The sequence below is a fragment of the Leuciscus leuciscus genome (assembly GCF_965113295.1).
Source record: "Leuciscus leuciscus genome assembly, chromosome: 2".
In the NCBI taxonomy this organism is placed as follows: domain Eukaryota; kingdom Metazoa; phylum Chordata; class Actinopteri; order Cypriniformes; family Leuciscidae; genus Leuciscus; species Leuciscus leuciscus.
The window spans coordinates 45,894,035-45,911,414 of NC_138726.1; the positions used below are offsets into that span (position 1 = coordinate 45,894,035).

At 38.9% G+C, this 17,380-nt stretch overlaps 1 protein-coding gene across 1 annotated transcript in view; it reads right to left on the reverse strand.

Moving 5' to 3' along the window:
* htr2cl1 (5-hydroxytryptamine (serotonin) receptor 2C, G protein-coupled-like 1) overlaps positions 1–17,380 on the reverse strand; it is a 100,610-nt gene that overhangs the window by 16,391 nt on the left and 66,839 nt on the right. The window contains exon 2 of the mRNA XM_082149232.1: positions 12,399–12,500. The gene's annotated coding sequence lies outside the window, so the exon portion shown is untranslated. The remainder of the gene's footprint in view (positions 1–12,398; positions 12,501–17,380) is intronic.

The window sequence follows — 17,380 nt, forward strand, 5'->3', positions numbered from 1 at the left end:
TCTGTAGAATTACAAATATAATATTACAGTCCCACGCGTATTGTTTGGTAATAGAAAGAAAATGTAAAATCAGGCGAGCGAGAGTATTCATGCGTGTGTGGGGTCTGGCACACATAAATACACAGAATTACATGGATAACACAATGTGCAGGCACTAAACATATGCATATCTAGATTTTTTCTCGGCAAGTGCTTGTGAAACAGACCCCAATTGTGATCCCACAGAGAAGACTCATGTCTCCTAATTTATTGTTCTGTTTGACTCAGCACTGCTTCTCATAGCCGAGACTATAATTTTTGCCTGCAGGGCCGAATAGTGTATTAAGAAGGTAACCAGCAGGCCTAGAAAGCCATTTGCCTAGTTTCGTTCAGTGCAGCATTTTAATGGAACAGAAAATAAATTCCAGTCTCAATTTGTCCTGGTATAGGGTAAAATCGTGACATAAAAACTGAAAACTTGTTTCTATAGAATGGAAGACGTTTCTGGATTCATTTTTCAAGTGTGCCACGTTATGCACAGCACTTGAAAAAAAGAAAGAAAATCAAAACAAACAGATTAACACAAACTGCTCGGCTAACTGTCGCCCTTGGCCTTTTCTTTTCATTTTATCTTGCTGTTACCAGGGTGGAATACTTAGGGCAGGCTTTTGAAAGAAAATTACTTAACATCCTTACGGCAACAACAAATACTTTGTCTTATTTTTATATATTAGGCTAGAAGATTCACTACAGTAAAATTCTTTCCTATGATACAGTGATTCATCTGCAGTTTGCGGTACATTACCATTAAAATCTGCTCTTGTAAGATAACCCAGACTAATGATTTGAAATCTATTAATATATGTCTGTTTCGCCCTGTTCTTCACATCTCTGGAGAAGGTCATTCAGACAATAACTCAGCTCATATGGGAGGACTGTTACAGGAGTCACAAAAGCCGCTGGCGACAAATTTATGTTCCTTCAATATTCCCGGCAATTACAAAATGTAAAAGATGAAAAGGCCTCTGCTTTTTGTGATTACACTGAGAAAGTCACAGAAATCTAAATTCAAATATTAGCATGCAGCATCTTTTTCTTCCGCATCAGATATTCTGAAACAAGATCCTGTGACAAAGGTCTAGGTGTGTGGTAAGCTTTTTGCATCCACCTTTTTTTCTTTGAATCAGATGCTAGTCAGACTGCTAATGTGCATTTAACAGGCTGAAATCAATGACTAATCGATACTGTTTCATAAAGAGCTAATTATGAGGAGAAAATACACACATATACTTGCAAACAATGACATACACATACAAAAGTATTTGTATAATAAGTATTTGAGAGAATAAGAAACCTCTCAGAACCATGAAACGGGCCTTTACTTGGTTGGATTAGCATAAGTCTCTGACACCTTTGTGAGACGAAGCTTTCAGAAAGTTTTAATATGTGATAGGGATACCAATCTCTTTCATTAGATGTATTTCCTGGATGGGTGAATATGTAGACAGGATCTGATAAAGGTGACAAACACACACAAACTTTTTAAAATGCACCAGCTATTGTTTACCAGAACTGGTGCGACTGATAAAAGTTTCCTCTCATATGCCGTTCCAGGGTCAACATCTCACGTCTGCTTGTGCCTATTGCAAAATGCATGTAATAGGCCTTTGTCCTTTTTTGCATTCCATTTGAAACTCCGCATTTTCCTATTTCTTTTGTGGTTACGTTACAATGGCCATTGGCATGCCTTTGAGCAGCACATCTGCCCTCTCCAAAATCTCCAAATGTATTAACAAAAGTAAAATAAGCTTTCTGTAAATGTATGCATTAGGTCAGGCTGGATCTCTGATATTAGCAATCTACCACTCATGATCATCTATTTTAAGGTGAGGTGCAGAAATTTAAACTTCTCTTGGATGAAACTATTTGTCATTCTTGCTACAATGCAAATATGAAGCTTTTTTGTTTCAGTTCTAAAGAAAGAAAATGCATTCTAAAAACTATTCTAACTATTCTTTCCATTCCAATGTTCATTTTAAGGCACTTTTTTTGTAAATCAAAAAGATATTGCATATACAGATCACATATAGTAGTTCCAAGTCTCCAATGATGAAATAAAAAACTGATGTTGTGCATGTATGCACAATAAAGCCTTTTTTTTTTTCATTTTGGAAATTAAACCATATCTGGACTTCAGTAATGAATGAGATCTCTTTGCATTCAGTATAGAATTTAAACAATTAAATGCCAAATATCTCTATTGCTGTCTTCCTCTCGGTTTTGCATTTTATTAGTTTCCATCCATTTGTAATATCAAATATTTGTTCTTTCTTTTATTTTTGCAGGCCTTGGTGAGTAGAAGGGTTATATTGGCAACCAAGGAGACAGTCTATTGATTTCTATCTTTCTTTAACTTCTAGCTCTCTCTTTCTACCACATTTCAAGAGCAGTTGCTGAAGAGCCCGTTGAGGTGCTCTATGACCTTGACTGAGCACCATCGGCAATAATTTCACCCCCTTTCACTCTTTTTCTCTCTCTGAGTATCTTTCACCTCTCTTTCCTTTTCTCTTCTCTTTTTCCATCAAACAGAGTAACACCTTTTGCTTCTTCTGTGGGAATGGTGCTCCTTTTCTCCTTAGAGCTTTTTCATGATTTTACTCAATGTATGAGCCTGCCTGTTTATATAACACCTGGTTTTTTATCCGAACACACTAACAAACACGATACCGCTTGAAAGCATCTTTTGCACTGCGTGATTGACTGTTCCTCTAAGGGTTTCATTAGCACCTCTTCATCCTATAATCATATCCGAGTTAGTCTTTCTACTATATACCCTTCCCGACCTGCTGCATCAGTCTTCCTTTCCTTGTAGACTTCCACTGAACCAACACTTATGATAATTGCTGCTTGTTTGCTATAGCAACATTCAGATGAACAGTAATCTGTTTTTAGTTTTTCACAATTATAACACACTATCTAAGATAAATAACTATGTTTTTCTAGTCCAATTACTGACCACTTCAGTTTCTCCACTTCCTCCCAGTGACCCCACGGTTCACTGATGAAGCGATGCATTCCTCTATCCCTTGTTCACTTTTCTACAAAGCTGATTCAATGACACTTGAGTTGCTTGGATATTCAAGGGTAATCAGCGAGACGCCATCACCCTGAGCACTACACTGGCCTCTACAGCAAGGTTTAACCGGAGGAGTGGCCTGGGTTAATGCTAACGCCGCACAGACTGAAGGATCAGTGGCCTTGAGGGATGCAAGAAACCTCTGAATGCCTTCTGCCGTCCTGTTTGACCCATTAAATCATCTAAAAGTGTTCACTAGAACAAACATACAGAGGCAAGTGGGGGAATGTGATCCGGGCAGAGCTGGCCTTTGAATATAAGTCTTGGGGCTGATTGCTTTCAGAAGCACTACCTTGCAGCATATTGTGGGCAGCCTATTCTGCTTTATCAAACATTGATCAAAGACACTCTTGAGATACAGCAAAAGAAGTGAGCTGAGGGAGACGATAGACCTCTATCTATTACAACTGTTGAATTTGAATGTAAGGAAGCATAACCCATGAATTATTGTGCATCTGTGTTTGTTTCTTTGTGTGTTTGTGTTTGTGTTTATGTGTGTGTGTGTGTGTGTGTGTGTGTGTGTGTGTGTGTGTGTGTGTGTGTGTGTCCCTACTTAACTATATTTTGGGGACAAATTTGTTCCCAGAAGTAACCAAAACCTGACAAAATCTCCAAAAACCTTCCTTCAGGAACATTTCTAAATCGGGTATAAAAATAAAGTAATTAAAGGGTTTTTTTTAAATGTAAAAATGCAGAAAGTTTTCTGTGATGAGTAGGTTTGGGGTTAGGGTTTGTATAAGAGGATAAAATATACAGTTTGTACAGTATAAAAACCAATACTTCTATGTAATGTCCCCATTTGGCTGGCTGGCTGGCTGACAGGAGATGGACAATGACACTGAAACACAAGCCAATATAGTGTTGCAGCTTTCACGCTTATGTATTTGCACGGCCTGGTGGCCAATCTTCACTGATTTTACATTCCATCAGTATGAACAGAGTGTGAAGGTCGAATAAGCTGAGCAATAGCACCGTTGCACAAAAAATATTGCAATCCACACAAAATAATGGGAGACATATCAGAGTTCAAAAGAGGACAAATTGTTGGTAGCGTCTTATTTCGTTAGACTAGTCAAATTAATTTGGTTAATTTCGGCATACCACCATGTATGACAAACCACATCCAACAGGAGTAACTGTGTACGAAAGAGGAAGCTGTCTGAAAGGGATATCCAGGCACTAACCCGGATTGTATACAAAAATAATAAAACCACAGCTGCCCAACTCAATGCAGAATTAAATGCCACCTTGACTCTCCTGTTTCCATCAAAACTGTTAGTCGAGAACTACACAGTCAATATTCATGGTCGGGCTGCTATAGCCAAACCTTGCCAATGCCAAACGTCGGTTTTACTGGTGCCAACAGTGCAAATCTTGGAGAGATCAGAGAGAGAGAGAGAGAGAGAGAGAGAGAGAGAGAGAGAGAGAGAGAGAGAGAGAGAGAGAGAGAGAGATGATGGTGGACCACCATCAAACTACATCCTCTAGCCCAGCCATTAGCATGTGCTGTAGGTGAGGTTGTCTTCACTTAGCATCATTCATGCTGTCCTTGTGGACAACCCCCTGTGATTTTCCTACAACAAAGCGAGTTACTAAAGCCTCTGATATGGCCAGCAAAAGAACAGAGTATGAATCCTCATTAGCAAAAAGGCCTTGTCGTAGGGCATTCAATGCGCCCCCTGCATACTCCCTTGGCATGACAAAACGGCAATAGGAAAGGGGACCTTGCATTTCATTAAGGATACAACCTGTAGTTGTGCCTCAAAATGGGAACATTCAGAAACCCAAAGATGCCTGAGAGAATGTCCTGATAAATGTGAAGTTAATTTAATTTTTAAGGATATTCCTAGGCATCTATGACCATGACTTAATATTACAGGAAGAAATTAAAATTTGATCGGTCTTACACTGCAAGAATTAAAATGAGATCGGTCTTACACTGCAGGCTGAATCATTTATGAAACCACTGTTAGAGGCCAAGAGGGAAAATGTATATTATATATAAAAACGGAAAACTGCGGTGGTGCAGTGATGGCATCAGAAAGCATTACCAAAAGACTTTGAAATATACATATAGTAGTAAATGAGTACAGTGTTCGTTTGATTTTATAATAGTGGAACTGTTGGGAAATAAATTAAAGTCCACAAAAAAACGAAGAGACACTTCAGTTGTAGGGCATGTGGTCTATAAATACTTCCTTCCCTTTTTGGGATGTCCTAACTTGTATCTCAGTGATGCTCTATTATAAACGGTGTCAGTTAAATGGTGCCTGTCAATATCATCTGAATGGGGTGATTAATGAGGGAAGAAAAATGAAATGAATCCTTTTGTAAAGAGGAGTAGAAAAAACAATAACGTCTGGAGTGGAATCCATCGATCAATGTGAAACAGACAGATGGTGCAGAAGATGACAAGTTTCATCTCCCTCTTTGACTTTCTCTCTTTCTGTGATTTATGGCAGGTATTAATTGTTGTAATAATGGTTGAAGGCCTTGTGTGAGGATGAGAGAGTGAACGAAAGGTGTATCTCACAGCAAATGTTGACGGGTGCATGGGTCGCCGACCCTCCATAAGTGGACCCTCATGTGAAAAATAAATAAATAAAAATAACTTACTGAGGGCTCCTGTTCTGTTCAATAAAAAAAAAAAAAAAAAAAAAAAATTATAATAAATAAATAAAAAACAATAAGAAATGATAAAAATAAGGAAGTATATTTTTTTTTATCTTTTCAATTATTTTTAATTACAAAATATTTACAGTTTTTGCTTTGACATCCGCACACACATGCTGTGAGAGGTGAGAGGTCTGAGTACAGAAACAGACATTTATTCTCGGACTCAGCATCTTATCTTAAAAATGAGGTCTAGACATTTGGAGGACGTACACTGTCTGTTCTGATTAACTCACCATCACAACTCTCATGAGTCATCCGACAAATCCTGTGTTTTTTGACATTCAAGCCACCTAAAACCATAATTATGTCGCAAGTGTGTGAGTGTGTACTTGCTGAGGAATGTTGTGAGAGACTATGCTAAATAGGATTTGTTTGTTTGTTTGTAAACTTTACTTGCTAAAAAAATCCAACGGCTTTCATTGCCCACACACAGGCACAGTGAATAAAGAAATAAATAAAGAAACAAGCAAACAAAAATGGATAAGAAACTGCTTTAGTGCTGAAAGTCCTTGAGTTCTTTCACTAAACTAGCCACTTGAAAGGACAAATAATAGTTGACACAGTTTGTGTGTTCTGCCTCATTTCTAGCACGTAACCAAGGCTGCTTTTGTCTTCGCATTGACCATTCAGCAAAGCCTCATGCTTACAGCCGTTCCTCTGGCTTGGTGAAAAAAAGTGGAAAAAGCTGCTAATTCTTCAACTGAATTTACAGGCGAGCCAAATGTCACTAAATCCAACACTGTTCCCCGCAATTGTGACCCTTCACTGTTAAGATTAAAGCTTAATCTGGCTCTCGGTTACACAGTCACACATCCACCTGCGTGTCAAAAGGTACTGTATGGATTTTGGCTTTGAGGAATTGAAGTACTGAGAGAGGGAGAGAGTCTTTCTTTCTTTTGTTTATTGTCTTTTTGCTCTATAAACAAACAAGGCAACAAGCAGGAGTGGCAAGTGCTCATTTTGAAAAGCTTTCTATAATGGTGTGTCCTAACAGGGTCCCTGAGACTGTTTACAGGGCTTGTGTCATTTTGTCGTCCTCTTCACCTTGCTGGCTCTCAAACGTTTCGAGAGTGTTTGCTCTCAGGAAGTTCCTGGCTTCATGCATTCAACCTGAGGTGAGCGTTGTTCTCACTTCATAGTTTCCATGATGGCTGTCAAGGGAATACTGAATGTACTTCCATTAGGATTAAAAGAGAGTGAAGAATGAAGAACATTAAGATAGCTTTGTACAACAGTCTTTTCATTGTTCTTGCTCATCATTATTCAACATGCAGCATTTGCATAAATTCGCTTGTGAAACTGTGCAAAAATCCTCACATACTCACTCACTCACTCAAACTACATGGTAATTTATTCAGTCAGGCTTTCATCCATCCATCCATTCACTCATTCATCACCCCCACATTTACATGCTTACTCATTTACTGGCTCCCTCATTCATTTGCATATTAATTAATTCATGCATTCTCTTGCTCATTCACTGACAAACTCGATAAACTGCTAATTCATTTCTAATGTCATTAATCCATTTAGTCAGTTGTTTTCTCACTTGCTCCTCAAGTTAACTCACTCATTTATTCACTCACTGACTTACTTACCCTTTTCATTTAATCATTCACTGACTAAATAACTCAGTGAATCACTCAGTCGATCATACATTAATTCATTCATGCATTCTCATATTCATTCATTTCAGCCATTTTCTCACTTGTTACTCCATTAACATTCACTGGATTCATTTTCCAATAACGGATGAATAAATTACTGAATTAATTCATTTATTGTAATAATTTTTTTATAATTATTAATGTATCAAATATTAATTCATTTATTATTTAATTAATGAATAAACATTGGTACCACTTTTTTTGATAGTCCACTTTAGATATTCTATAAAATATATATAACTTTGCAACTGAATGTTTACTAGTAGACGGTCTACTTAAAGGGTTAGTTCATCCAAAAATGAAAATTATCCCATAATTTACTCACCCTCAAGCCATCCTGTAGGTGTATATGACTTTCTTCTGTCAGCCAAATATAATCTGAGTTATATTAGAAAATATCCTGGCTCTTCCCAGCTTTATAATGGGATCCAATGCATCCATGCATCATAAAAGTAATCCATACGGCTCCAAGGGGTAAATAAAGGCCTTTTGAAGGCCTTTTGAAGGGGTTTTGTTTTGCTCAATATTCTGCGCTTCCGGGTTTATCATTACGTCATTCATCGGGTCAAAGGTCACTGCGTTGGAGCTTCAAAAACTCAGGATCTATTCACTCCTATTATAAAGCTTGGAAGAGCCAAGATTTTTTAAATATAACTCTGTGTTTGGCTGAAAGAAGAAAGTCATATTCATGGTTTGAGGGGATAATTATGGGATTATGGGATAATTTACATTTTTGGGTGAACTATCCCTTTAATATCTGCTAACACTTTATTTTGACATTCTACTGACATTAGCTGTGTCCCAATGTGAAGGCTGTATCCTCCGAAGGCCGTTTTTGAAGGACGATTGCGTCACAGCGGCGCAACGAAGGATGTCCCAATTCAAACACTGCATCCTTCGAAGGTCGCATTTGAAGGCTGACTGCGCACCGCGGCGCGATGAAGGCTGTCCCAATTCAATTCTGCATCCTTCGAAGGCCGTATTCTAAGGCCGTTTGCGTCATCGCGGCGCGACGAAGGCTACCCTGATTCAAAAGTGACGCCAAATGCACCCTTCTTTTCCCCGTGAAAGGAAGGATACTTAAAAGGATCCTTAGCGGCCTATCCTACCCTATCCTACCCCATAAGTCATTGCGCGCCAGTGACGACGGCATTTTTTTTTTAAGGCAGACGAGGCTAGAGTTCGGTGGTGGACAGCAAATTCACATTTAAATGCAAGTATTATGTTTTCATTTACTCAAATAGCTAGCGAAACCAGAGTTAAAAGCCACAAGTTTTTCTTTCTTATAAACTTCATATTAACTCCTTCGTCACCATTGCGTGGCTTCATTCGTCAGGTGGTTTGAGGCTAAACTTGTACTAATATTAGTTTAACGACCTATTTGTAATATTTGCACTCGTCTATCTCACTTGTGTCTTATAAGAAATATCACTCACCCTATAAAGCCCACAACAATAAGAAAAGCAGTAGATAAGACAATGGTGTTTCACTTTTATGTGTTTTTGTAGTGCTGTCATGCAAGCTATGTCTACAAAGGTTTTAACGAAATTTGAGTATCCAGAAATATGTTTTCTGAAGTATTTTGTATGCATGTCCTGATGTGTCATTTTTTAGAGCAATTCTGGAGAAAATGGGTCTGCTGGGGAAGGTAACTCCCATACAGGCAAATAATAATAATAATAATAATAAAAAATTAAAAAAAGAACAAAAAAATAAATAAATTGAATACACACATCTTTGCTGAAATGTATTGTGCTGTTGTTGTTAACAAGCCATGGTTCATTTGCTCTGCAAGTGTCCCGGGACAGGTGAGGGTGTGAGTGGGAAACCCACTGCTGAAACTTGGCCCTGGTTTGTCCTCATGGATAAGGTATTGGGACAGAGGCATTGCACCAACCCCACGTCCTCATCGCCTCAATCCCTGAGGACACACCAGGGCCGAGTTCAGCAGTGGGTGCCCACGGTGAGGAAGAGCCAGGGGCAGCAGCACCAGCAGCACCAGCAGCACCACCAGCAGCAGCAGGAACAGCAGCAGCACGAAGGCGGCGAGACAGAGAGGACGAGTTTTTGGACTTGATCAGAGAAGAGATGCAACTAGAGAGGGAGGCAGAGGCGAGGAGAGCACAGAAAAGAAGGGAGAGGACAGACAGATTGTTTTCTCTTCTTGAGAGAATGATTGAAAAACTAAAGGTATATTCTGCAGGAAATAAAAAAAACTCCTTGTCAGGGTTTTTATGATGGTTTTGCATTTATATTTGGCTACTACTGCATTACTGCATATGTTGCATTTTACTTCTGAATATTTTCAAGGTTGTTACATTTAAACTATATACTTTTGTGTAGTTTAATGTAAAACAATGCATCATATTGTAAAAGAACATAATTTTGTAGTGTTGCTGTCCTGTGAGGGAAAAAAGTACTTCAGTAGGTTACTTCACATTCGTACGTGAATACTTAACGAAGTATGTAGTTCCGAAAATTAAAGTAACAAAATGTAGGCCTATTGTCACAATATTAACAAATTGTTGCTAACTACAGCTGCGTCCCATATCAAAAGGCGCATCTGAAGCGCTCGGACCGGTCTAGCCTACGAGGATTGTTCTTGTCGCCTGGCAACTGAAAGCTGCCGATGACGAGCGGGACTCGGGAGTAACATTTGCACTGGACTTTACATTCAACTGGGTTTTATATTCAAACAGGGTTGAAAACCTGTGTAAATATGTTCACCATGGTCCATTTGTGTACATAATAAAAATAATAGCCTACACTAGCCTAAAAAAAAAATAAAAATAAAAAATCGCATCAAGGTAAGATATAAGTGAACATTTGACCCTTTGAATATATAGAGGCCTATGTAAGTTTTCTTTTCATATACTATTACATTATGTAAGTTAACACCCAATACTTGAACAGTTTAAAGTGTAATCCGGCCCAAACCAGCTTAATTTAGCTGGCCATGGTCTTGGCTAAGCCGAAAATACATGTCCTCCGGTAAAAATGTAAAACATAAAAATGAAAATAGCCAATTCTGGCTCCATAGCTGTTTACTCAATTATATCAAATGAATTATCAGGATGGCAGCTGTCCTCTCGCACCGTTGCTTGGCGCTAGGAGCGGTGATCAGGAACACCTGGGGCTGGTTTCACAAAGATAGATTTTGACTATGGCTTAGATATAGTAGATAGTCAGACTTCAGATAGACATCTAAACACTGTAAAAAATGTCTAACCCTCCCAAATCAAAAATTTCGAGTGACCGATAACATCTAAATTTTTCAATTGGCCCAAGTGAAATTCTTGTTGCAATAGTCTGTTAGCATTGGCTCAATGAGAAATAATACGTCAGACTAATTGAAAAATGTAGATGTTATCGGTCACTTGAAATTTTTGACTTGGGGATGTAATGTTTTTTTACAGTGAATCAGACCGTTGCACAAAGCACTTAAGATTCTGACTATCTTAAGTAGGACTACACTGCAATGCATTCTGGGTAAAAAAAGACACTTTTCAAAACAAAAAACATGGCGGATCGAGTAAGTGCATTCAACCGCTCAGTGCAGTTTACCCCAGCGGAAAATATGTATTTGTTGGAGGAGTATAACAGTTACAAGGACATTTTACTTGGGAAATTTAGCAGAGAATGTAGTAACAAGAAGAAATGTTTAATTTGGAAAAAGATTGCTACGACAGTTAACAGCGTTAATTGCGTTAAAGACGTACAGAAAAGATACAAAAACATGGTACAAGATACCCTGTATACCATGACACAGAAGCTTTGCTGAGACCCACTGTGTCACCAACAGCATTCAGAAAAGTTCCTGTTGCATAAAATCAACGCAGTGCAAACCGGGGGCGCCATTCGGCATCTGTCCGCGGCGCCCAGCAACGGCTCAGGACCTTGCTCAAAATCCTGCCGCGCCACAGAGCGCCATTTACATTTTTGTCTCATATCGTCGTTAATGTATATACTGACTTCACCCTGTCCTGCATTATACATTTAGTTTTACATTCATTTACAGAAATCAGCTGCGTGGATGAAAACTGCTGATGTTATCGGATTTTCAGGTGATATTCTCAATTCAGATAACGGATTCTCTGAGGTAAAGTGTTCAGACTGCAGACTTTAGTTTGCAATGATTGTATTTAATTGTACAGTACAATCATAACATAGTACAGACATTATCTTAATTCCATAATGTCCTTAAACATAACAGTATTGCTGGCCATAAACTGAGAAAATGTGCGTCCGGTGTGCGATTCCTCGAGTTAACCTAGACGCGGCGCGGCGCTGCGCTTCTCGTCTGGTGTGCGACCCCCTTTAGACCTAAGTTAGCCTGGGGGTAAGGTGTCAAATTTTTTGGGTCTAAATGAAGTCAGTCTTTATTTTTGTGAAACAGTCTAACTTGCATTAGACTAGTCTATGAGCAAATGTTAGACTTGTCTAACACTATAGACCGGTCTAAAATAGCTTTGTGAAACTGGCCCCTGGTTGTGCAATTAGGAAATCCTACGAAGGCTACATGGTGCGTCCTTCGAAGGACGCATAGGCTGCATCCTTCGAGATCTGCGGCCTTCGAATGATGCAGCCTTCACATTGGGACACAGCTATTAAGTAACTTTGCGAATACATGCCAACTTCTACTATACTGAACTTCTACTAAATTCTACTAATCCTAACCCAAACATAACAGTCTACTAATACTCTAATGAGTTGCAAATTAATGAGGGTTAGTTGACATGAAGTTGCAAAGTTACCGGTACTTATAGTCAGTAGAATGTCGAAAGTGGAAAATCGAAATAACGTGTAATCTAAACAATTACTTAACACATTCTCTTATTCATTCATTCTTTTACTCACTCTTCCCTTTTTGACATTCATCCATTCATTTCAGACATTTTCTCACTTGCGCTCCCATTTTCATCTGATGTGAAAATGTTCACCTGAGAGCTCCTTCAGCGAGCAGGACTGCAGTGTGAACTGTCCGGAGCTTATCCACAGTCAGCTGTCAATCAAAGTCTGCTCTCCAACTTGAGTGCCGCCCGCTGTGGGAAAGAGACACACTTGATCAGACGCAGCTCTTTTCCACCCTCCTATACTCTTGTTCTAATTCTACACACCCAAACAATGAAGGATCCCTGCCCTACGCTGAATATTCATCCGATATTTTAATTAGATGCAGAGCGAGTGTCAAGGGGACATAATGAAAGACAAGCAATTAAGGGAAAACTGGAAAGTTAGCGCCACCTTTGCCCCCTCATTATACGCCTAGGAGCCAATTGCTTTGTCAGCCCATTTCTAATCCACTTCTTTTTGAAATGTGAACCATTAAAGGCCAGAAATTATTTGTTAAAATTAAAAGGAGTTCCCTCTTTGAAAGGCTGTGATCATTTATCTTTCAGGACGATTTAACAAGCCTTTGGGGGACAACAGAATTCAAATATCTATGTAAATTAGAATGACTATGTGAAGTAAAAAAAAAAGCTTTGCTGTTGCTTTATAAGGCAATTAAAGTGTGGCTTTAAGTTTTTGTCCGCAGAGAGAACAAGCCCTGCTTTTAGGAATTTAAGATGGAGTCTAACTGAGAGGGGTTCAGAGAGAAAATAAAATTATATTCACTTACCGAATTACAGAAAAGAACAGAGTGTGAGTAATACTCATCTTCTGTTTTCAAGCCTGTCTAAAGAAGATAGTTTAGAAGGGAATGCCTTAGTCTCTTCTCTTCTCCACTGTTTTTTTTTTTTTCATCATTCGCTCATATACTTCCACAGCTTATGCACAGGAAAAACAACTCTTAACATTTTTCTGTCACGTGGTCAACTGTCGAAAAAAATTTATTTGCTTTTGAATATCAGGCACATATCAAGCACAAAACGTCCCTCTACCTGACATGTCTAGGTATTAAATTGTAAGAAACCACTGAAAAAGTGATCCTGAGAAATGACATGGGTCTCTAGGGCTTTTCACACGTAACCCTGGGTTAATTAACCCTAGGTTACCTTAGTGCCAAAGTTATTTAGTGTGAAACTATGTGGTGCTAAAATGCTACCCTGAGTGTGTATCAAGAGACAACCAATCATAAACCTCCTAAGTGATTACCTCATCAAATATTATATATTTTTACAGTCCAAGGGAAAGCAGCAAAAAACGCATTGAAGTAATGAGACAGGCTAACAGGTATTAAAACAGGCATGTCAAGTCAAGTCACCTTCATTTATATAACGCTTTTAACAATATTGTTTTTTGCATGTATTTGTCCAATCAATGTTATTAACAAAGGACCTTGCACCTCGTTTCAACCATAGACAGTATAAGAAGTGGACAGAGTCATCTCATTGGAACTCAATTGAGACAAGTGAAGCCCGTTTTCAGCGATTTCTTAGGACTTCCGTTCCTGACGCGCAGACTCAAACCGAGCTTGACGACGTAGATGTGACGTGAGCAACCCGTCTGTCCTCTAGTAGCTGTGCCGAGAGAAATCTGAATCATTCCCTTCCGAATCTTGCAGAGACGGAGAGTGTGAGTAGGAGCTGTCCATGAGCTAGGAGCAGGAGAAACTTTTGCTAGGTATTCTGATTAATTATTTTGTAATTTTGCCTCCACGTCTCCCCGATTGACCGCGAGCTTCTCCTCCTGTCCATACGGTAATCTCTCTACTGTGCGACAGAGAGTCGCGTGGTTATGACGCAATCGTTAGCCTACTTTTACAAAAACTGCTTCTACGGGGCCATAACGTAAGATACAAGGTAATGGAGCCTTTTATACATTGTCGTGTTTCTTTAGAAATAAATAATGGACAAATGGAGTCTTCAAACGCCTCAGATGTAAAGTTATTCGCTGTCAAAGTGACGCCAAAATGAATGGGAGTCAATGGGATGCTAACAGCAGGTGAAGTTCTGCTACAAGATGGTGGCACGCGGCCGGCTTCAACTTCCGGTCGACTTCCTTCCCGCTTGGTTTCAACAACACACCTCGTTTTCAGACCAGCATTGCACGCCCATGGGCGAATAGATGGGCGCAAATGCATTTGCCATTTCAACTCAGGCTGAAACTAGCAAAAAACACCTGGTGCCGCATTGCGCCAAAATTTTAACTAGCATTTATTGTTGTAACATCTGATCAGGCTCCGGTACACCAGAGGAAGCTCTCATCTGAATATTGTCAACTGTCACTTCCTGGTTCTACCACATCAGCTCCTGTCATGTCATTTCCAGTTCAGCTTGTATTTAAGCCATGTGTTCACACTGCCGTATTGCATACCATTGTTGATTACTGTTATGACCATTGTTTTCATTCTTGTGACTCACGTTTTTGAATTACTAGTGTGGATTTGTTGCATTTGGACCATTTTGCCTGTGTTTCAAAGTGATTGATGTTGCATTCAATATGCACATTTGGGGTTTCATATCCGACAAGTACATCTATGAAAGCAGACCTTGTTAAAGCAGCCAAACAGAACATTTGCAGCTACTGTAGCAATGCCATCATGGGTTCGATTCCCAGGAAATCTAATACCTGATCAAATCTATATCTCAGATGCAATGTCAGACACTTTAGATAAAAACATCTGCAAACTTAGATAAATTGGAAGATGGGGGAATGTTTGGAACATCTGTTTGCAAACAGCCATTACTTTTGCAATGCCATTTGGAGCAAAGAAAATCACTTCACAATTCACAGATTACAATAAATAAGCAGATTACCCATAAATCCTTAAAATGTCATTACATTTGACATCAAATCTCCTCTAACCTGAAACCCAAACACATCAGAAGCTCTGGGGATATGCTATAAATGTTATCTCAGAGCTGGCTGGGTTACAGATGTTTTTATGGAGTGTGTGGAATACAGCGAGTTGATTAAAATCCCAGCTCTGATGTAACAGGCGGAGGAAACATGCCCTGCTAACACACATCCATAAAGCACTCAAACAAGATCCCACAGTTCTGCAGAAGAGAGGCTGTTGATATGGATGTGTGTGAGAAAGAGTAAAAATAAATAAAATCTTCAAACAATCCTACACAACTGTGTTTTTGTACAGTACACGAGAAAGACTCGTTTTTATAGACTTTTTACAAGCTATACTTTGGGGACTACAGCTAAAGCTGAAAAAGTCTCCATATGGAGATGTCCACATAAGATTTATAAATATTGTTTAAAAGCAGTTAAATAATTTTCAGAACTGAGAATTTAAGAACTGCTCTGAGACACGAAGGTTGAGGATCTAAATGCAGCATTTATTGAACAGGGTAATCCAAAGACGTAATCCAAAGTACAGGCCCCGTCAAACACCGGCAGTCCATACAAACAAACACAAGGCAGGTAATACGGACAAAAGAGTAATCCACGGAACAGTCTAGAAACCCAAAAACCAAGAGACATGAAAGCAGGGAGAATGCTCGGAATTGCAGTGTAACACTAAACAAGACTTTGCAGGGAATGAATGAGTGTACATGGTTTAAATAAATTGAGACTGACAAGGTAATGAGACACAGGTGGATGCAATCAGGGATGATGAGTCCGGGCAGTGAGTTATGGGAAATGTAGTTTGTGAGGGAATGACAATAGTCTGATGTGGAGTGCCCTCTGGTGGCTCTCATGGGCACTCCAGCTGATGACGTTACACACTCCGTGTTTGTTCTCTTTCTCTGGCTAGTTCACTGGTGATTGAAATTTTATTGCATTATTCATAATATGTTTTTTTTCTATACCTGATATTTTATAACATTCCTCACATGACGAGTGGGTCTTTAACTTTTCTTCTTTTTAAATAAAAAGCTTTTATGTATTCTATTTTTATTTTTACTGGCCAATGATGGTTATGAAAGAAAATATGCAAGGTTTGTTATAGTAACAAACAAGTTTCACGTGCATCTGGCTGAGAGAGCGCGCACTCTTATTTCAGTGTTTTTGTTATTATTGTGGTTGTTTTAGCAAACAGTTTGCTTCGTATATATTAAGTTCAACAGCATTAAGTTAAAGTCAAGAGAGTAAACTTTATCACGCTGTTTTTCTTGGTCTGTCCAAGCAATACATGCAAATCCTTGAATAAGCATATAATGTCATTTTTTGTGTGTGGAAAAATTAAACAAAATTAAACTAGCCAATCAAATTTATTTTCACCCAAAGAAAAGCAGTAGTGTGTGTGGTCAGAGGGCTCCTCAAATCTCTCCTACAGCAGACGTTTAGTGATTGATTAGGCCTTCTCATTATCCAGCTCTGTGCTGCATCTCTCAGAAGACATTGGCCAGTTTCCACTGATTCACTGAAACAATTTAAGCGAAATCGCTCCTGGGAGAATCTAGAGAATATCCTTGAACACCTGTGATTTGCTGTGGCGATATGACACATGGGTGATAAGGCATTCATTTGGCAGAAATAGAGCTAAATGATGAAATACAGAGTAACAGGACTGACATAAGGTAGAGAGAAAGAGTGAAGATGTAACAGAGGTAGAGAAGATCATAGACAAACAAGGAAATGCTTGTAATGAGTAGGGCTGCCAACCATTCTCTCTATTAAGGAATCATTCCGGACTGAAGGGAACGGACTTGCGTTTCATATTAAATACATTTAGGATGCATTTTGTCCCTTATTTAAGCGTCTTACACCAAAACAGCTAAAAACACCTCAGGTGAGCTGTTTGAATTGACTTCTCTCATGGGCATAGCTTCAGGCATTCACTCTGCTTGTGTCGTATTTAGTTTTTGTTTAAATCTGGTCAGTTGTCACAGACTTTAATCTAAAATGGTATATGCGCTATAAATATATGTTGAGTGTGAGAACATCCCTTATTCTCCTCTTCTGAAGTTGACATCTCCAGTAATGAGAGATAAAAGCAGAATCATCTTATGTACATTAAACAATGTGTGTGAGACTGAGAGGTTTGTAGGTTGGTAGCAGGGTGTTTGAAGTAACTAATTAA